Source organism: Artemia franciscana, chromosome 5 (genome assembly GCF_032884065.1).
Source record: "Artemia franciscana chromosome 5, ASM3288406v1, whole genome shotgun sequence".
Lineage (NCBI taxonomy): Eukaryota > Metazoa > Arthropoda > Branchiopoda > Anostraca > Artemiidae > Artemia > Artemia franciscana.
Window position 1 is genome coordinate 55167455 of NC_088867.1, and position 23206 is coordinate 55190660.

General features: G+C 35.5%; 1 pseudogene; it reads right to left on the reverse strand.

Moving 5' to 3' along the window:
- Positions 1–697: 697 nt before the first annotated feature.
- On the reverse strand, positions 698–1705 carry LOC136027769 (GDP-fucose transporter 1-like; annotated as a pseudogene).
- Between the last annotated feature and the right edge of the window lie 21501 nt (positions 1706–23206).

Here is a 23206-nt window from a genome sequence, read left to right on the forward strand (position 1 = left end):
TTTAAATGGACCTGTGGGAAGTAACCCTAATGTTAGTAATTTAAGGTTGATAATGTGCTTAATACTAAGTGAAAACTCAGGGCTAATGAAAAAAGCTTCCAGACATCGTGATTGCCTCGGGATTCTGTACTTAAATGCACAAGGTTTATCGTCACCGTTTGATCAATTGAAACTTTTGTGTATGGATTGTTCTTATCCAGATATCATCGACTTCTGCAAAACTTTTGTCACAAAAACATCTGACGTAATTCTCGAAATTCTAGGGTATGCTTTGCGAAAAGTGACCACGCATAACAATGAGCAAAGATGGTCTTGCAATTTATATATTAGATACTTTAAATTATAAGATACGTGAAGATCTGTAAAACATGCTGAACGTATTTTTGAGTCTTTGTTAATTGAGGTATATACTTCATCCCGGGAGGTGATAACTGTGGGAGAAGTGCATAGACCACCAAGTGGTTCTTCTTTGTTGTTTTTTCTCCGGAAAAATTTTCCAAACAAGGGGTTCCACCTTGACCTTAAAAAGGATTAAAAATTAAATAAAACAAGTCTTAAAAATAAATTTGTGTTATTTTATCTTATCTGTGGACTAAAGTTCGTTTTCTAATGTAATACGTTGCGAGGGATTAAACGGATCCCCGTGTCCATGTCGACAACAAACACGAAAAGTGCAAAATTTGACGTATATCATTCTCTACGACTTCACGTCCTGATCTGCATTCACTTTTTTCATTTCAATATGTCGGACAAGTGTGTATGCTGCACTTCCTCCAAGGACAATGAAATTTGAGAGCCACCACAATCCAGATTTAACCTCTGAATACCAATAGGTTGCTATCACAGTTTGTGTGCATGCTTTAGCTGTGCCTGATATGTTATGTATAAGGGGCGACGTAACCTTGATCTGTAAACCAGTCACGTATCCAATCGCAAAGCCGAATATGCCCCCTAGAGTCATTTTTGTCCAATAGACACTATCAGAAAATCCAGCAAAATTTCTAATTGCTCCAATTTCACCAGCCATGGTCATTAAAGGAAGAAACAAGATAGAAGCGTTAACATTATTGTAAAATGTTAATAGCCATATATTATCATTTACATGTGACATAACCTTTTTAGTATAAATGGCATATAGGCTTACAAAAAGAGATGCCAACATTCCGAAGAATGTGCCAAACACCGAAAGGGAGCCAGTTCATCCTTCCTGGTCGACTCCTAGCCAAAATCCGAAGACTATGACAACACAGCATAAGATGGCTCCAGTAGATGTCTTAGTTTTAAGAATAATATATGTCATTAGGACATTAAAGACGGTTGTTAATGATCTTCCCACATAATAAAATGACACTCCAACATACTTCAAACATAAGTTATTGAATGTTATCATAGATATGAAGACCAATGACAGAGGCAGCACCTTTCTCAAAGTCTCTTTATTCAAGGCCAGGTCTGGAAAAGAGATAGCTTTTGGAAAAAGTTTTGCAAAAATTGATAGAAGATAGCAAATTAGTATTGTAACTAAACACTGAAACCAAGTTACAAATAATGGAGCGTCTAAGGTAGAATTGTCTGTTGGTAATAAGCTTTTGTTCACGAATACCAATGATATTGAAATAAACCAGTACACAGACACTACCAAGAATATTGTCACATATTGCTTCATCAAAGAATCATTAGTTCCTTCTTGATGTTGTGACTCCATTCTATTCAAGAATATGGATAATACTTGGACTTCAAGGTTAAAAATCAGATTGTGACTATTGGATTTTTTTCTTGCTTAGGATGAGATCACCTTTGTATTCAAAAATTTATTAGTTGTCTAATTACTAAGAAAATTGGGTATATCCTTTTGCACCTTTCTTAGTATTAATATTAGAAGCTGATCCATGAAAATAAAATCAACTTTTTAACTTCAAGAGATAAGATTTAAACATGAAATCATCATGAAATGACACCATTTTATACAATCCAAAAAAAAGCCTTATACCAGATTTGCTTCACAATCACACTATGTCTTGGCTTTATCTCCAACAAAAGTTCGATCTATATTATGAAACTCTACTGGTGCACTTCGTTTTTTATATCTGATTCTAGTTTTAGGAGTTACGGGCTATTTCATTTTTACCATAGGAAGCGATCGTCTCTTAATAGGTTATCATCTTTTAATTTAATCATCATATAACATAAGTATTACGCTAACTATTTTAAAATTATATCCTTAATCCTTACATAAGCCTGCATGGTGCTGCGGATAGCGTATTGAAATTCTACTCCGAAGGTTGCAGGTTGAATTCCCACCACAGGCAATTTTTGTATATTTGTCAATTTAAAGTCTAATCAAAACTTCGATTAACAACTACTATGAATGCTTTATGTAAATAAGTTTAGCAAAGAACAAATAACCATATAAATTATAAATAACTAGACCGATCCTTAACATAGTTCTAATGGTGTACTTTGTAGTTCAGTTACTATTGGCTATAGTACGTTCTTTAATATGAAACTTAAATAATCCCTATTAAATTAACAATGCCGATCCCTTATATAAAAACTAGGAAAATACCGGAATATATTTAAATTAGTTTTGTTTGTTGTATATGCCATGGTTTGTTCTTTTACTAGGTTTCAGCCATCTCTACAGCCATGATACCGATGACACCACATAATTCCAATTTATCCAGGTTGCAGCGGTAGCTAGCAACCTAGTAATAATCAACAAGGCCGATTCCTTATATGTTTTTTTGCGCATTAGAGAACTTATAATCAAGTCTCATATGTAATGTATTTTTCATAAGTCACTGATGGTGTACTGGTAAGTATACCGGCTTGTTGCGCTGATGACCAGAGTTAGATTCCCCGTCGGAGGGAGTTTTTAATATATTCACTTTAAATGACAATGTACAAGCTTAAACTATAGTTAAGTTGCCTATACAAATTAGTATAGGAAAGAGTTTGTTCACTATTATAACACGTTCTTGATTTCTATGCCAATATATTTTCCGTGTTGTTCAAGCCAAGAGACGGTAAGTTTTCTGGTAGGGGTTTTGGACAAAGCAGTTCTAATAGCGTGTTTCTTGTTTCGATTTGACTCTATTTTTAGGAGTTATGGGCTATTGTACTTTTTACTAAGGGACGTGATCATCTCTTACTAGGTTGATGAAAGCTATCGCTGCAACCCGGATTGCTAGCTACCGCTACAACCAGGTAGCTAGCAACCTAATAATAATTACCCAAACCGATTCCTCACATCATATTTTTAGCATATTACAGAATTTATTATCATTTTTTATACGTAAAATATTTTTCGAGTCTCTGCTGGTATACTGGTAAGCATACCCGCTTGTCACACGAGTGACCGAGGTTTGATTCCCTGTCGGAGGGAATCTTTAATATTTTTACTTTAAATAATATGGTACTAGCCTATTCTATAGTTAAGTTCCCAATACAAAAAGTATAGGAAAGGGTTCGTTCTTTATAATAACACTTATCTTGATTTTCAAGCCAATATATTTTGCTTGTTGTTCAAGCCAAGAGACGGGAAGTTTTCTATGTAGGGGTTTTGGACAATGCAGTCCTAATAGAGCACTTCTAGTTTAGATTTTACTCCAATTTTAAGAGTTATGGGTTGTTGTAGTTTTTATGGCACTTGGTATGTACCAAGTGACATATAGCGATCGCAAATTCTGTCGGTCTGTCTGTCTCTCCCGGTTTTACTACTCTAGGCACTTCCAGGTAAGTTAGGACGATGAAAATTGACAGGCATATGAGGAACCAGACCAGATTAAATTGAAAATTTTTGTTTCCCTGATTCGAAAATCTGGGGGGGGGTTAAATCTGAAAAAATAGAAAAAATTAGATATTTTTAACTTACGAATGGGTGATCGGATCTTAATGAAATTTGATATTTAGACGAATCTTATGCTTTAGGGAGCTCTTATTTGAATTCCTGACCGGATCTGGTGACATTTGGGGAGTTGGGGGGACCTAAGATCTTGGAAAACGCTTAGAGTGGAGGGATCGGGATAAAACTTGGTGGGAGAGATAAGCAGAAGTCCTAGATACGTGATTGACATAACCAGAACATATTCGCTCTATTTGGTGGAATTGGGGGGGGGGGTTAATTCTGAAAAATTAGAAAAAATGAGGTATTTTTAACTTACGAAGGAGTGACTAGATCTTAATGAAATTTCATATCTATAAGGATGTCGTACCTCAGATCTCTTGTTTTAAATCCCGACCGGATCTAAAGTCATACGTGATGGGGTTGAGGGGAACCGGAAATCTTGGAAAACTCTTAAAGCGGAGAGATCGGGATGAAACTTGGTGAAAAGAACAAAAACAAGTCCAAGATACGTGATTGACATTACTGGAATGGATTTGCTCTGTTTGGGGGAGTTGGGGGGGGGATTAAGTCTGAAAAATTAGAAAAAATGAGGTGCTATTAACTTACGGAGGAGTGATCGGATCTTAATAAAATTTCATATTTAGAAGGACCACGTAACTCTGATCTCTTATTTTGAATTCCGACGCATCAAATGTCATTGGGGGGGGGGATCTTGAAAACACTTAAAGCGGCGAGATTAGGATGAGACTTTTTGGGAAGAATAGAAACATGTTCAAGATACTTGACTGACATAACCAGACCAGATCCGCTCTCTTTGGTGCACTTGGGGGGGGATTAATTCGGAAAAGTTAGAAAAAATGAGATATTTGTAACTTACGAACGGGCAATCAGATCTTAATGATATTTGATATTTAGAAGGATCTTGTGCTTTAGAGCTCTTATTTTAAATCCTGACCAGTTCTGGGGACGTTGGGGGGAGTTGGAAGAGGAAACCGGAATCCTTGGAAAACATAGAAACGGAGGTATCTTTATCTTACGAATAGGTGATCGGAATAAACCTTGATATATAGAAGGATCTTATGTCTCAGATGCTCCATTTTCAAATCGGATCCGGGGACATAGGGGGCAAAACAGAAATCTTGGAAAACACTTGGAGTAGAGAGATCGGGATGAAACTTAATGGGAAGAGTAAACAACAGTTATAGATACGTGATTGACGTAATTGAAACGGATCCGTTCTCTTTGGAGGAGCTGGGGGTGTTTATTTGGAAAAATTAGAGAAATTGAGGCATTTTTAACTTAAGAACCAGTGACCGGATCTTAATGAAATTTGATATTTAGAACGAACTCATATTTCAGAGCTCTTATTCTAAATCCCGACCAGATCTGTTGACATTGGGGGGAGTTGGAGGGGGGTACCGGAAATCTTGGAAAACGCTTCGAGTGCAGAAATCGGGATGAGACTTGGTGGGTAGAATAAGCAAATGTCTTAGATACGTAATTGACGTAACCTTACTGGAACCACTCTCTTTGGGGGAGCTAGGGGGTGGAGTTCAGTGCTTTGGCAAGTTTGGTGCTTCTGGACGTGCTAGGACGACGAAAATTGATAGGCGTGTCAAGGAGCTGCATAAATTGACTTCATAAAGTCGTTTTTCCCAATTAGACCATCTGAGGGGCTGAAGAGAGAGGAAAAATTAGAAAAAATGAAGTATTTTTTACTTATGAGTTGGTGATCGGATCTTAATGAATTTTGATATTTAGAAGGACTCGTGACTCAAAGCTCTTATTTTAAATCCTGACCGGCATTAAGCCTCTGATTTCCCTTTTAAATCAATCTATTGATTCTTAGAATTTCGCTAAAGCTCATACCATACGAATTCTTGGCTTTTGGCTCTTTCGGCCTCGTTACAAGTCCCATATGAACTTCTATCTCTAGTTATTAAGGGACGTGATCGTCTCCTACTCGGATGCTAATTAGCGCTGCAACTCGGATTGCTATCTACCGCTGCAACATGGATTGCTAGCTACTGTTGCAGCCTGGATTTTTCTAATAATCGTCTTTTAATACAATCATTTAAGTACAACATAAGCTATTTTAAAATCGTATCCTTGAAAACATTCGTAATGCACTGGATAGTGTGTTGGAATGTTAATCTGAAGGTCCTGGGTTCAATTCCTGCCGTTAGCAACTTTTCTCATCCTTTATGTAAAAAGATGTTTCATGAAACCAACCAGTCCCCATTTATAATGAGCTCTATCGATCCTTTATTTAACAAAAATTAAATAGTAACCATTCATAATGAACTTTATCTATGTTTTGTGTAGTGTATTAAACATATCAGTTAGTATAGGCTAGAGTTTGCTCTTTATTATAACTTTGAGATGAGACTCTCAGCTCTCTTTGATTTTCAAACAGCATTGATTCAAACAGCTCTCTTTGATTTTCCAATGCCTCTCGATGCAGGATATCGTAGTTCAAGCAAATTTTCGTGTTTGCAAGTCAACATTAATTCTTTGTTGTTCAAGTTTAAGCGTATCTAATTTCCTATATAGGAGTTTTGAACAAAACGGTTATAGTAGTGTTCTTTGTGTTTAGATCTGAAACTATTTTAAGGAGTTATGGGTTATTATATTTCTTAGCATGGGACGTGATCGTCTCTTCCAAGGTTGCTAGCTCCCGTTTCCATCCAAATTTTCAAAGAAAATTACAAACGCGAAGAAGCATATAGCTTTTTCTTACTTGGAATAGTAAGTGACTAACCTCAAAGTCAGGCGGGTAACTTCCATTCAAAAGATGTTTTAGTTATTTTTACTTTTAGTTACTATTTGCTGTGGTTTGTTCTTTACTAGGTTTTAGCTACATCCGATGAAAATAGCTTAGGTCCCATTCGTAATGAACTGTATTGATCCTTATTGTAAAACTGCAAAAGTTCAAAACGCGATTACAACTTCTGGTTATTTTTAGCTCCAGTTCAGCCTTTACTAGGTTGCAGCTACAGCTGCAACCATGAAAAGAACCTTTTTGATAGATGCAATAAATTAACTTTTATTTATTGTATTCCATTGTCTGTTCTTTACTATGTTTTGTCTATTTCTACAGCCATGATGCTGGTGGAACTCACATAATCACCACTTATAATGAACAGTATCGTCCCTTATCATCTTACTAGGTTGTCGCTACCACGGGAACCACGACACTTCAATTACTATGGTCAATAATCCGTTCTTTGATGCAAGTTTCTAATCACATCTATCGTGCTTCATTTTTAACAACCGACCCTTTAGACATGTTAAATGCCCTTAAATTGGAGCTTTTGGTTCTGAGTCTAGTTTTAGGTGTTATGGGCTGTTTTATTTTTTACTATCGGAAAGGACCGTCTCTTACAAGGTTGCTAGCTGCCACTGCACCCTGGATTCATCAATCCCTTAAGTTCCTCTTTATATTAAACCTTCCAGTTAGTATAGCCTAGATTTTGTTCTGTATTATAAAATTGCACCATGCCCAAAATTTTTTTTTACCGATGATGATGATGACTCTAAGGCTAATGGTTTAGGTTAGGTGGCTCTAATGGTTAATGGTTAGGTGGCTCTAATGGTTTATTTTGTTTTTAGATCTGATTCCAGTTTTAGGAGTTATGATCTATTTCATTTTTACTATGAGGCGTGATTGTCTCTTACTAAGTTGCTAGCTACCGCTGCAACCCACATACCAAGAAAATTTAATCAATCATAATACTACTGCTAAAGGTAAGGCAACAACTATCAATCGATATATAAATTAATATGAGCTAGCGTTCGTTCTTTATTATAAAGTATGACATAAACTATTTTAATAATAGGTTGTTTAAAGCATCCGTGGCGCTGTGGATTTAAAAAAAAATCCTATATGGTCTAGTGGTTATGATAGCTTGATCTCACCCAGTTGGCCTAGGTTCGATTCATGGTATGGGAAATTTTTCCCTATGATAATTTCTTAAGGAAAAGTTATAACTTCACCGATACTATATGTAAGAACTTCAACTATCTCTTCGACCATGATACAGATGAAACTTACATAATCCATATATATAGTGAACTTAATAGTTCTTTAACATATCATCTCTTAGTAGGTAGCTAGCTAGCGCTGCAACCCGGAAAAGTTACAACTTCACCAATCCTATGTGTAAAAACTTCAGCTATTTCTACGATCAAGATACATATGGAACTTGCATAATCCACATTTATAGTGCACTTAATAGTTCAGGGCTGCCACAAAGTCTTTGGAACTCCCTAAATCTTGCTTTGATCCCTATTGGTTCCAAAATCAGTGCTCAGGTCCCTTAAGGTTTTTTCCTGATCAACATTCTTCCATATGAGTTGAATATTTTATCTCTAAGTAATGGAAGCCACTACGCAAGGTATGGTATTTCGGTATTGGTTTCATGTAAGTAATTTTCAACATGTATTCTCGTAACCATAATCTTGTTTCACGGCTACAGCGTTACTGTCTGAATGACAGAGACTATACGTAGCGAAAAGGATTGACACCCTTTGCCTCCGGAGTCATCTTAGGATTTCTTTTATCCTATCTTTTAGGAGATTTAATTATTTTGTCAGTGTTATGGTAGATGCATGGTCCTAGCTAGCCTTGAATTCTAAGGAGTTGATTATTTTGTCAGTATTATGCTACATATGTTTTTTTTTATCTTAGCTTTCAGAAGAGTTAATTATTTTGTCAGATACGTGGGCCATGTATTCTCTTAACCATAATCTTGTTTCACGGCTACAGCGTTACTGTCTGAATGATAGAGACTATAAGTAGCGAAAAGGATTGACACCCTTTGCCTCCGGAGTCATTTTAGGATTTCTTTTATCCTATCTTTCAGGAGATTTAATTATCTTGTCAGTGTTATGCTAGATACGTGGTCCTAGCTAGCCTTGAATTCTAAGGGGTTGATTATTTTGTCAGTATTATGCTAGATATGTTTTTTTTATCTTAGCTTTCAGGAGAGTTAATTATTTTGTCAGATACGTGGGCCAGCCTTGGATTTTAGGAAGTTGAGGGGTAATAACCTCTTGACATAATTTCTCTTAACTTCTCTTCTTTTTTAGGCTTAACTATAATTGCTTATAACTGAATTTATATGGGAAAGTGAGAATTTTAAAATGATTGGCTTAAGGAGAAAGACGAAACAGGGCACCAGAATAAAGAGTGGTGCAGAGCAGTCCCAGGAGATGTGCACTTATTCTAATGTATCATTTGCAGTTCATCACTTGCTTGTCAAAAAGGTTGTTACTCTCTACAGCAGCATTCTCAGACTGGAGAACATAAAAAAAACGTCCAGACCAAGTTGAAACCCAATCAATTTCCCTTGACTTCAGCCTTCAGCTGCGCCCTGGAAGGTATTCAAACTGGAAATAACACTTACTCAGTAAATGAGCAAACAGTGATAGCTGAAATTATATGGACTCTAAAGATGATTGAATCCAACTACTCCAGTAATTCGGCAGACAGAATAGCAGAAGTCTTCAAGAAAATGTTCAAGGACCCTGTTCTTAATAATTTCTCAACGGACGAACATAGTTTACGTACCTGTTGAACAAAGCGCTTGGACCACATTTTCAGAAGATTACATCGGAGGAAACTGGTAATAGTTATTATGTGAAAGAATTTTATGAAATTACCGACAGCGAAAGCAAAAAGAAGTTGCATATTAGAATCCGTTTCTGGTCTGAAAAGATGAATCAGGTGATAGAGAGGCATCTGAAGACTTGTTTCTTTGGTGATGACGCTGCAGAGGACCTAAAATCAGAAATTATGAACGAAATTGATGGTAATAATTTTTCCCTTATTAAGCATCTTATTTTGAATAGTGATGGCCCAAATGGGAATAAAAAACTGTCCAGACTGATGGACAGTGAAAAATATAAGGTAACAAATGGTTACAAACTTTTAGACATTGGCCCATGAGAATCCACATTGTACACAACGCCTTTCGCAAAGGCCTAGAAGAGGTTGGGGAGACTTGCTCGGATCTCATTGTGAAGGTGTATTACTTCTTTCGTGGGTGGCATGCGCGGATGGAAGACTTCAAAAAACCAGCAGAACAATGGCGTTCCCAGGTCAAACTTTGTCAAACATGTACCAACCCATGGCTCTCGATTGGTTTTGTTACTGCTAGGATGATTGTGCAGTGGCCAGCTTTTGTCGGGTGTCTTCATTCCGAAGAACACTTTACTTTCGTCTTCATTCCGAAGAAAAATACTAGTTTGATGAGGTTGAACGCATATAAAAAGATTGCAAAACTGCTGAAGCTTTGCGATTGGATACGTGACTGGTTTACAGATCAAGGTTACGTCGCCCCTTACACATAACATATCAGGCACAGCTAAAGCATGCACACAAACTGTGATGACAACCTATTGGTATTCAGAGGTTAAATCTGGATTGTGGTGGCTCTCAAATTTCATTGTCCTCGGAGGAAGTGCAGCATACACACTTGTCCGACATATTGAAATGAAAAAAGTGAATGCAGATCAGGAAGTGAAGTCGTAGAGAAAGATATCCGTTAAATTTTGCACTTTTCGTGTTTGTTGTCGACATGGACACGGGGATCCGTTTAATCCCTCGCAACGTATTACATTAGAGAACGAACTTTAGTCCACAGATAAGATAAAATAACACAAATTTATTTTTAAGACTTGTTTTATTTAATTTCTAATCCTTTTTAAGGTCAAGGTGGAACCCCTTGTTAGGAAAATTTTTCCGGAATTTCTCACCGTCCCCCCAATGGAAAGTTTCCCATAAAAGCCATGGCCCAACCCCAAAAATTAAATAAAATAAATATTAAATTGCTCACAAACCTTGGAACTGCACTACACTTCAGCTTTTTAATATTTGTGTCAGTCATAAACACAATTACATAGGTTCATTTTGAGGGCCATTCAACGGCTAGTTCCAGATTGGTCACGCAGTTTCATATTGTCCAGGGCATCTGTAATACAGGTATCAATATTTGTAAAACACTACTTTTTTCAATTGATGTCTTAAGCGGGAAAAAATATTGGTTCATCATTACCCAAATACTGGCATCAATTATTTGCGATTCGTTTGCTCAACGGGTATATAACCTTTAATTTATATTTCTGTTTTTTTTTTTTTTTTAAACGATATATGACTCGGCCAAACGAGTCATATATCATTGAAGGTATCTGAATTTGCTAAGGAAAAAAACATTACGCTATTGTGCATATTCACGAATGGCACTCACCTTTTGCAGCCCTTAGACGTAGGTATATTGAAGAACCTTAAAAACAATTGGAAGAAGCACGCAGATCTCTGGACAAAAGGAAACGCGGATGAAAAGGGCAATAGGATAGAAATTATCAATACTGGTCCTCCGAAAGTGGCCAAGATGTCTTTTTGTCAGCATCTTCCATATATCATTAGACAAACCATGACCCCAGAGATATGTAAAAATGCGTTTAGGAAAAGTAGAATTTTCCAATGAATTCCCTTCACGTAGATTTTAGTAATTTAGCTGACCTAAGGTCTTATCAGGATGTACTCAGACCAACAAAGAGTGTAATTTTACCAGAATGTGATGCAATAGACCTACAAAACACAACAAACAACAGCCAGGGTTTAATAAATAGCTCTATAATTATAGGCCAACCACTTCTACAAACCAAAATAATCAAAGATCATTTAGATAGAAGCACTAAGCAATGTACATTACGGGACTTTCTCTCCAATGACGGACCAATTTGGACAGGTGCCACAGAAATGACTGGTCTATATGAATACTGGAGGTCTGTGGAAAATGACTATCAGTCAGAAGTAGGAGCAGCCTCAATGAACCTCTGGGAATCGGAAACTTCACTCGCAAGGGAATCGGAAAGATAAGGCCATTTGCAGGTTAATAAAAACCCTCAGGTAAAGGCTTTCTTAAACCCATCAAGTTGAACTATTAAGTTCACAAACATTTTCCAGTTTATTCTTTTATCTTTGCTGCTGGTGTATTTTTTACTATCATAGTAATTTTATATCAAGTACCTGCTACCTGCAGCTCCTTCCAATAATTTTGAAAACAAAAATGATTTAGATTTCAAAAGTTTAATTTTGACCATTCTATGTTTCAGGAGTGACATGGTTTGGTTGGCCTTGGCAATTTTTTAGCAAATGCTGCGGGGTATAAATGGGTCAACACAATCCATTTTATTTGTGTGATGATTGTTTCGATCTTGAACTCCATTGCATGGATCTATTATGCCCCAAAACCAGGAGCCACCCTCCTTAAAATTTGCACCAGCAAACTATTGGAAGGAGCGTGCAATACGGCGCTCCTAATCTGGAAGGCGTTTTTCTTCTCTTTTAATGCACTGAAAGAGGAGGAAACATCGTACATAGTAATCCAGATAGTGTGCGCAATTGTATTTGAGACACTTCTGCTACGGGTATATAACCTTTGATTTATATTTCTTTTTTTTATTTGGCATACATGATATAACGAAAATGTAAAAAAAAATGTTATTTTTGGTATAATGAAAGTGTCAAATTTAAATTTTAATATGGAATGAAGGTATATAAGCTATTAAGTTTTAATTTTGGATGTAAATCCATTCAATGCACTAAAGCCAATGAACATTAAAGAAAAAAAATGGCCTTTTCGAGCCTTTATTGCTGGCATATATTTGTCCTGTGGCTCCACCACGCCTAGGGTGCGTGGCTCGTTCCACCTCCCAAGTATGCTTAAATCTCTTTTGCTTAGGTCAAGAGACAGCAGACAGCAGAGGTACTTTCAAGCAAGTTTTACCAGTCTTTGAAACAAATTCTGTTTCTTTACATTCACTCTAACAGACAGCCTTTTTTTTCTTTTCTTTTACTGTCAATGAGATCCTCACTCCTATACGTTTTTAGTCCCTGATAAATATTATCTGACGAATGTTCTTCATCACTTCTCGAAGTTGTAAGTCTGAATTGACAAGTATTTACAACAAATATGCTTTGACTTCATTTGACGCATTTCTGCTGATTTGTTAGCTGAACTAAGTTGCACTTAGTCGTTTTTGCATAACCTAAAGCTTCTGACCCATAATGAAGACTTGCAACTTCTTTTATCTGAAGTGGTCTTTTCTGAATTTTCAAATCTACTAAATGACCTAAATTACTTCTCAACAGGACATTTATTTGCCAATTACCATTTCAGTTACAATCTAGTACATGCTTAGTCATTCCCATTAGCGTACTGACTTTGCGCCAAAATAAACAGGTTATTCATCAGCCTCTAATATTTGTTCTCCAAAATTAGCTTTAGTCCCACATTAAACCTCTGATTTACTCCTAAACTAAATTAAAAAACATGTTTATCTACTAAAAGTAAGTAGCAGCATTAATATTCAAAACAAACACTAAGTTTTCCGTATGTGAAGGGGTTACCCCTCTCTTCCTTAATACCTTGCTCTCTGAGCTAAAGTTTGACTGTTCTTTCCATTTTTTTTTGTAACGACTCCTGAAACACAATGGCAGTTTAAATAGAATAAGAAGCTTTTTCTAAAAATAATAAAAACTTTACCGTAAAGATTGAAAGGTGTTAAGGATGGGAGAAACCCCTTCAGACAAGAAATAATTTTGTTCGCTTTTGTCACTTTTTACGTCTTAACCACCTAAAAACCAAAATTCGTTTTTGTTTTTTGTCTTGAAAAACTTCATTTTTTCTGGGTGCAACAAAAAAAATCCTTTTTAATTATGAGCCCGTTCAGACATAAGAATATTTTAAGTTTTTCGTGACTATTTTTCTTTAGTCCAGTGATTCATGATAGACCTGTGCTACTAATGATAAAGAGAAAGAAAATACAGAAGAGCCTGCCGTTTGGATCAATTTTTAGAATATGTTATCGTATATTAGAGTAGCTATTTATTTCTTTTTTTTAATGGTGCCAGTTTTATTTTCCAACGTTATCTTAGGTAATATTTCCTCTAAGTCGATTTTCTACTTTAAAATTAAGCTTTTATTTAAAAGACCTTTAACCGTAAAGTCAAAGATCGTGAAGTTTTTATTTTCGCTGAAGTAATGTTCAAAAAAAACAATATTTTTATAAAATGAATTTAATTCACAACCGATAACGTACTTAATTTCTTTTTTATTCTTTGAACGATTCCAAGGGTAACGTTCAAATTTATTCTTAAAATTTTTCATTGTGGATTTTTATTTGGTAGATGATAGATATGTTTAAAACTTGTAATGTACACTATTTCTTTTTTTTGCCTGTTTAGAGAATATAGACTATTTAGTAGTTCTCAATTGAAAGTCAGCAGTCAACATTAAAACTCAAAACAAATAGAAACTATTACGTAGAGGAGGGAGGCCCCCTCCTCCTTAGAAAATTGCTTTTGACTCAAAAGTTTGTTTTTTGTTCCAATAATTTGGAATAACTCCTTAAACACGAGGATCATTTAATTAAAAATAATAAAATTTTGTGAAAAAAAGAGGTGCAATAAGGAGTGGCCTATCTTCATCATGTCATTTGTTTATGTTTTTTTGTTTCAGCTGCACTTCTGGTGCTTTCCAATGTCTTTAACAAACCTGGCCCGGTATTTACGCAATGGGATTTTGTATTTTTTCGTCATTTTATCGCCGAACAACTGTCAAAACTATGGGTTTCTTTTCCCAGCTCTGCCATGTTGTTCGGAGTAAGTGTTTTCAATCTAATAAGATATTGTTTTTTCCTTCATCTAACAGTTAATCTGAGCCACTTATTTATGGAAATAATATGACCACGCGTTGGGCCACACTTTGGATAGTTGGACGGAGAACACAAGGTGGATGGAGTGGCGCTGAAACAAAATACTTAGAAGAAAAGCTTCTGAGCTATTTGTCACATCTCCATTCTTACAAATTACGATTCGGACTGCGTATACGCTATTCTTTGAATTTGACTAAAATATGTAAAACCTCAATAATAATTTGCTGAAACGGATTGTAAAGAAAAAAGTTAATTTTTTCCTCTGGCTTTGATTGTTGCTAATTTCCAATTAAAATAAAATTTCATATTTGAAATAAAATTTATTAGCTGCTTTAAGAATATTATTGGCTTAAGAATATGGTATATTAGCTTTAAAATATTATATAAACAATAATTCTTTTACCATCTTGTCTGCTAAAAGTAACAATAATTGTCTGCTAAAAGTAACAATGACAAAAAGTAACAATAATAATTTAGTACAAGTGTAATTTTAGTATAAATTAGTCAGAAAATCATGGAATTTTAGTTTCAGAGTCTTTGAGAAAAGCTTCTTATGTTAGTCCTGGTGCTGAGAAGATGTGCAGTAGATCTAGTTTATAATTATTTAAATATACTTTTCTATAATTTTCAACGACATCTGATACAACTAAAACATCACTTCCTAGGTATAATTTAGTGTAAACTAGTAAGTTTACATTTAAATGATTTTCATTTTAATCTTATATATTCTTCTTCAGAAATATTTTCTTCTGTTAATATCTAAAATAAAATTTGTCTATTGAAGGTAATTTTGTATCACTTGTTTTTTCATAGATATTAATATATTCATAGGGATATATCCTTTTCTTTATTATTTCTTTAAATTCAACATTCAACATTCAACACCAGTGATGATGAAACAATCAATAATCTAAATATTTTCAGATTAAAAACCACTGGAAAAATTTATCAGAAAATGAAATTTAGAATCAAGTCAATCATAAATCCTTGAATATGATTTTTAGCCAGCTCCACATAGCTAAATGTGCTTTTTAGAACCAAGTGAAACTGTCTAACCCAATGGAGTCCTCTGAAGGAAAAATTGCGAGACAAAAACCAACTATGCAAAAAGTTATGTGAAAAAATGACAAGAGGAGGATGATGTCAACCAGTATACTGTTCACTAAGACAGCAACCTCATTTATAAGACAACTAACAATAAGGTTCAATTGCCGCACAAGCCATAAGGTCTTTTGGCAATTTTTAGTATTGTTCTTTCAAATAAAATATCTATATAATGAATAAAAGCCTACAACGTCACCGTGGAGACCGCCGCAGAGCAGCGACCCAACCATAAATAGTAACAAGAAGAAACATTTCTAAAACAATTTTGCGCGAGGAATTCATTCGAATAGCAATAGAGTCGAATAACATTCTATAAATTGTACAGCAATGTGAGTTGAGGGAGACATGACTGGTTTGTATCATTTTCTACTACATTGTTACAAATACTTCACAACTACTGTGGCTGCACAAAGAAAATATATGTTATCGGGCCTGACGTGCACAAATGAAGTTATTCTGATTAGATGGGTGAAAAACAAAAGAGCTCGGCAGAAATTTCCCAAATATTTCCTTAGAGATCCAATTATCTAAATTTACGTGAAATGAATCCCCTTAATTCGGTTTAAATTTTAAATGGACATGTGGGAAGTAACCCTAATGTTAGTAATTTAAGGTTGATAATGTGCTTAATACTAAGTACAAACTCAGGGTTAATGAAAAAAGCTTCCAGACATCGTGATTGCCTCGGGATTCTGCACTTAGGTGCACAAGGTTTATCGTCATCGTTTGATCAATTGAAACTTTTGTGTTTGGATTGTTCTTATCCAGAAATCATCGATCTCTGCAAAACTTTTGCCACAAAAACATCTGACGTAATTCTCGAAATTCCAGGGTATGCTTTGCCAAAAGTGACCACGCATAACTATTAGCAAAGATGGTCTTGCAATTTATATATTAGATACTTTGAATTATAAGATACGTGAAGATCTGTCAAACATGCTGAAGGTGTTTTTGAGTCTTTGTCCATTGAGGTATATACTTCATCCCGGAAGGTGGTAATTGTGGGAGAAGTGCATAGACCACCAAGTCGTTCTTCTTTGTTGTTTTTTCAAGTGTTTAGTGAAGTTATTTGGTCTAAGCATCAGCAACCTTGTGAAATAATATTAATGGGTGATTTTACTATAAACTTCCTGAAGAATAATAACTCAGTACCGGCTGATTTTCTTTAAGTGATGCTGACTCATTGCCTCTTACCCACAATCATGATTCCAGCTAGAGTTACTAAAAAGTCAGCTACTTTATTAAATAATATAGTTTCTTCTCTAGTTGAAAATGAAAGTACTGTTTTGGTTAATGATATTTCAGACAATTTTCCAATAATTTGTGATTTGTTGATCCCAAATAAGCAAACCAAGCCTCTGATTCTTTAATCTGTCTGAAAAAAAATCTTGCTCAGCTTAATGCTAAACTTCTTATGCAGACTTAAGATTTTTTTGGTGAAAGAAAAGAACTAGATATAAATTCTTATAAATTTTATGATATTGTTAAACAAGCTTTTATTAATTATTTGTTCTAAAACTCCAAATAAAGCGCCACCAAAAAAATACCGACCGCTAAACCCATGGATGACAAATGGTTTTCTAAAATACTCACAGCGGAAAGATTACTTATAGAACAAATATAATAATTGTCCTTCACTACCTAACTTGCAAAATTTAAAAGAACATAAAACGTTTATGTCACTGATTAGAAAGTCAAAACCACGTGTTATGTTTCGAAGTTTGGCGAAACCAGAAAAGATATGAGGGAGACTAGGGAAATTATTAATTCGGTGATTAGACCAGCTTCCCGTATTCCCAATCTTCCTAATTTACGTATTTGATCCGGATTTTGACCATTCTATGTTTCAGGAGTGGCCCGTGGATACTCTTTTACATGGCTCGCAAACCTTGGAACTGCACTACACTTCAGTTTTTTAATGTTTGTGTCAGTCATAAACACAATTACATGGGTTCGTTTTGAGGCCCATTCAACAGCTAGTTCCAGATTGGTCACGCAGTTCCAGATTGTCCAGGGCATCTGTAATACAGGAATCAATATTTGGAAAACACTGTTTTTTTTAATTGATGTCTTAAGCGGGGAAAAATATTGGTTCATCATGACTCAAATACTGGCATCAATTATTTGCGATTCGTTTGCTCCACGGGTATATAATCTTTAATTTATATTTCTGTTTTGTTTTTTTTTATATTTGGAATACATGGTATATTTAAGATTTGAAAGCTGAATTTGTCAAAAAAAATACAAAATCAATTCCTATAGATACTTATTAGTTTTACCAACTATATGGTTGGAATCCAATTAGTATTTTAAGCTTAATTTTAATATGTAATGAAGATATTAATAAACAAAAAATGTAATGAAGGTTTTAATATGAAGGTAATTTTAATATGTAATAAAGCCAATAGACATTAAAAAAAAATTGGCCTTTTCTACCCTTAATTGCTGGCACATATCTGTCATGCGGCTCCACCACGCCTAGGGTGCGTGGCTCGTTCCACCTCCCAACTATGCTGAAATCTCTTTTGCTTGAGTCAAAAGAGAGCAGACAGCAGAGATACTTTCAAGCAAGTTTTCCCAGTCTTTGAAACGGACAGCTTTTTTCTTTTTTTTTTACAAGGACAATTAGCTTTTTTACAGGGACAATTAGCAAGATGGTCACCCTGCTATGGCAGAATTCGAACTCTTGGCCCAGAATGGCCAAGCACAGTATCAATTTACTGTGCTGCATCAAGGGTTGCAGCAAATGGTGTTGAAAAGATATCAGACGTAATCAAAATTGAAGAAAACAAGAAATTGTGGTTAGAAGATAAGTGACAGCGGAAATCAGAACGAGTTACTAACGAAAATGAAGAAACACAATTCATTTTGCCATTGTGATGGTTGTAACGATCATGAACGCCATCGCTTGGATTCATTATGCCCCAAAACCAGGAGCCATCCTACTTAAGATCACCACAAGCAACATATTGGAAGGAGCGTGCAATACTGCGCTCCTAATCTGGAAGACGTTATCTTATCTCTTAATGTGCTGAAAGAGGAGGAAACGTCTAACATCGTCATCCAGACTGTGATGACGTGTTTCTAATAGAGCGGATTTTTTTTTAAATAGCCAAATGGTAAAGATGAATTCTATAATTGTTTAGTTCATTCAGGTTTTTTGCAAAGAGTGAATATTTGTGATTTGGTAAATTTTATCACATTTAGTTTACCTATTGCTGCTAAAAAGAGGAATATATTAACAGTTAGCAAAAACCAGTGCACCATTCGCTTTGTTTGCCTAGAAGAAAATTTTTCCCATTTTCGACTGGACAACGTCGGAACCAATTCAATGTTTGTAGAGGAGAGAAAATATTGTCTGGAAAATCATTAATGTTAAGCTACGGCGATACCAAATGATTGTGCATATTGGATTTGTTTTTGCATCTATTGTCTCAATTGCATGACTTTGCGTGGCAGCGTTCAACAGCACTTGCACAATAACACTATAAAATTGGGGATAAAGGATCAGGAGGATGATGAACATAGTCCTGTCCATTTATTGTATCCTCAATTTGAGGTGCTTTCTGGAGCCTACAGTAAGTAGAGTAATGAGTATGATATTTGCGGCTGTTGCAGTCTTCACATGTGCTAATTGCGCTAATTATTATCAAAGATCTACACTGCCCAGCCATTACAAAGACCGTCAAGAATAAAATACCAATAGTGAACAAACAAACCGGACTACAGAATGTAGAAAGAAAATATGAGAAGTAAAACGACGCGGATATTTTGGCTGTATGAAATCGAGGCGTCTTCCATGCTGACAAAAAAAGATAAGAACTATAAAAAAGCGAAAATCTCAAACAAAGAATAGAGAAAAAAGAAAACTTAGAATAGGGCCACCAAATGGAACCGGTAAAAAAAAAAAATTTCTACTATATATATTTACTTGTGCTAAGATTGAGAACCGCGACCGTGTGAATCCGTCAAACCCATCTGTGCTGCGGTTCATGGATCGAACCGCAGCACATTATTGGAATGCAAAATGACGAGAGCGCACTGGAAAAATTGGCAAGGATGGCAATTATCATAACCAATGCTGTTATGGTATATGTAATGACCGAATGAGTCATTGCAATGATTGCATGTTTCCTGGGTGAAGAGGGCTACAAACCACTCAGGTTTTATGCTATCTCATTCGGGAAATATTTTTAAACGGTATATCTGTTAACGTTTTGTCAAAACGAGAACCTCCTCCGATTTTTAGTGAAGATGTTGAGGCACAACCTGTAACCTTGGTGAAGGATTGCCAGAAAGTCGAGTTTCCAGTAACAAAGGAGCAATTACGAAGCTCTTTGGGACAGGTAGCGAAAGAAAAGGATTTGTCTCATAAACTTTTTAAAAGATGGGATACCAGGGAAAAGGTTCATGGGCAACTTTTTAAAACGAAACAATGACCTGACAACGCTTATTGCGGAACCGACACATGGGGGCAGGGCGACCTTGACAGATGAGAATTCACAATTTTTTCACTACTCAAAAAGAACAACTTCTGACAGACAAAAAACTTACTGAGAATGACTTTACAAATCCTGCCATATGGTTTTACTGCAACGAGACTATGATTAGGTACGATCCACCTTTGCCTGTTTTAGCACAGAGATCTAAAAACTTTTTAAAAATTGTGTGAATGAAAAGGATGGGTTAACCGTGTTGGCCTGTGTTAATCCTAAAGGTGAGTATCCCCCCCCAGGTTGTGTACAAGGGTACTATGATAAACAAAAATTTCCTCGAAACAGTTCCACAAGATGTAAAGGAATTCCATAGCGAATCAGGAGGGATGACGAAGGATGTATTTTTCGAATGTATGCAAGAATTGTTTTCCTCATGGCTAGCTGCAAAGGGTTATGAAAAGGTTGTTTTAACTATGGATGGCCAAACGAGTCATATATCATTGAAGGTATCTGAATTTGCTAAGGAAAAAAACATTACGCTATTGTGCATATTAACGAATGCCACTCACCTTTTGCAGCCCTTAGACGTAGGTATATTTAAGAACCTTAAAAACAATTGGAAGAAGCACGCAGACCTCTGGACAAAAGGAAACGTGGATGAAAAGGGCAATAGGATAGAAATTATCAATAGTGGTCCTCCGAAAGTGGTCAAGATGTCTTTTTGTCAGCATCTTCCATATATCATTAGACAAACCATGACCCCAGTGATATGTAAAAATGCGTTTAGGAAAAGTGGAATTTTCCAATGGAATTCCCTTCACGTAGATTTTAGTAAGTTAGCTGACCTAAGCTCTAATCAGGTTGTACTTAGGCCAACAAAGAGTGTAATTTTACCAGAATTTGCTGAAATAGACCTACAAAACACAACAAACAACAGCCAGGGTTTAATAAATAGCTCTATAATTATAGGCCAAATACTTCTACAAACCAAAATCAAAATAATAAAAGATCATTTAGAGAAGCATTAAGCAATGTACATTACGGGACTTTCTCTCCAATGACGGACCAATTTGGACAGGTGCCACAGAAATGACTGGTCTATATGAATATTGGAGATCTGTGGAAAATGACTATCAGTCAGAAGTAGGAGCAACCTCAATGAACCTCTGGGAATCGGAAACTTGACTCGCAAGGGAATCGGAAAGATAAGGCCATTCGCAGGTTAATAAATCCTCAGGTAAAGGCTTTCTTAAACCCATCAAGTTGAACTATTAAGTTCACATACATTTTCCAGTTTATTCTTTTATCTGTGTTGCTGGTGTATTTTTTATTATCATAGTTACTAAATATCAAGTGCCTGCTACCTGCAGCTCCTTCCAATAATTTTGAAAAAAATAATATAGATTTCAACAATTTAATTTTGACTATTCTACGTTTCAGGAGTGACATCGTTCAGTTGGCCTTGACAATTTTTAGCAAATCCAACGGGGTATAAATGGGTCAACACAATCCATTTTATTGGTGTGATGATTGTTTCGATAATGAACTCCATTGCATGGATCCATTATGCCCCAAAACCAGGAGCCACCCTCCTTAAAATTTGCACCAGCAAACTATTGGAAGGAGCGTGCAATACGGCGCTCCTAATCTGGAAGGCGTTTTTCTTTTCTTTTAATGTGCTGAAAGAGGAGGAAACGTCTTACATCGTCATCCAGATTGAGAGCGCAGTTGTATGCGAGACGCTTCTGCCACGGGTATATAACCTTTGATTTATATTTTTTTTTTTTATTCGGCATACATGATATAATGAACGTTTAAAAAAAAATGTTATTTTTGGTATAATGAAAGTGTCAAATTTCAATTTTAATATGTAATGAAGGTATAAAAGCTATTAAGTTTTAATTTTGGATGTAAATCCACTCAATGCACTAAAGCCAATGAACATTAAAGAAAAAAAATGGCCTTTTCGAGCCTTTATTGCTGGCACATATTTGTCATGCGGCTCCACCACGCCTAGGGTGCGTGGCTCGTTCCACCTCCCAACTATGCTGAAATCTCTTTTGCTTGGGTCAAGAGACAGCAGACAATAGAGGTACTTTCAAGCAAGTTTTACCAGTCTTTGAAACAAATTCTGTCTCTTTACCATCACTCTAAAATACTTTTTTTCTTTTTTTTTCTTTTCTTTTTTTTACTGTCAATGAGATCCTCACTCCTATACGTTTTTAGTCCCTGATAAATATTATCTGACGAATGTCCTTCATCACTTCTAGAAGTTTCAAAAGAATTGACAAGTAGGTATGTATTGACAAGTATTTACAACAAATATGCTTTGACTTCATTTGACGCATTTCTGCTGATTTGTTAGCTGAACTAAATTGCACTTGGTCGTTTTGGCATAACCTCAAGCTTCTGACCCATAATGAAGAGTTGCAACTTCTTTTATCTGAAGTGGTCTTTTCTGAATTTTCAAATAAACTAAATGACCTAAATTACTTCTCAACAGGATATTTATTTGCCAATTACCAATTCAATTACAATCTAGTACATGCTTAGTCATTCCCATTAGCGTACTGACTTTGCGCCGAAATAAACAGGTTATTCATCAACCTCTAATATTTGTCCTCCAAAATTGGCTTTAGTCCCAAATTAAACCACTCATTTACTCCTAAACTAAATTAAAAAACATGTTTATCTACTGAAAGTAAGTAGCAACATTAAGATTCAAAACAAACACAAAGTATTCCGTATGTGAAGGGGTTACCCCTTTCTTCCTTAATACCTTGCTCTCTGAGATAAAGTTTGACTGTTCTTTCCATTTTTTTGTAACGACTCCTGAAACACAATGGCAGTTTAAATAGAATAAGAAGCTTTTACTAAAAATACTAAAAACTTTCCCGTAAAAATTGAAAGGTGTTAAGGATGGGGGAAACCCCTTCATACACGAAATAATTTTGTTCACTTTTGTCTCTTTTTACGTCTTAACCACCTAAAAAAAAATTTTCGTTTTTGTTTTTTGTCTTGAAAAACTTCATTTTTTCTGGGTGCAACAAAAAAAATCCTTTTTAATTATGAGCTTTAATTATTATCCTTTTGC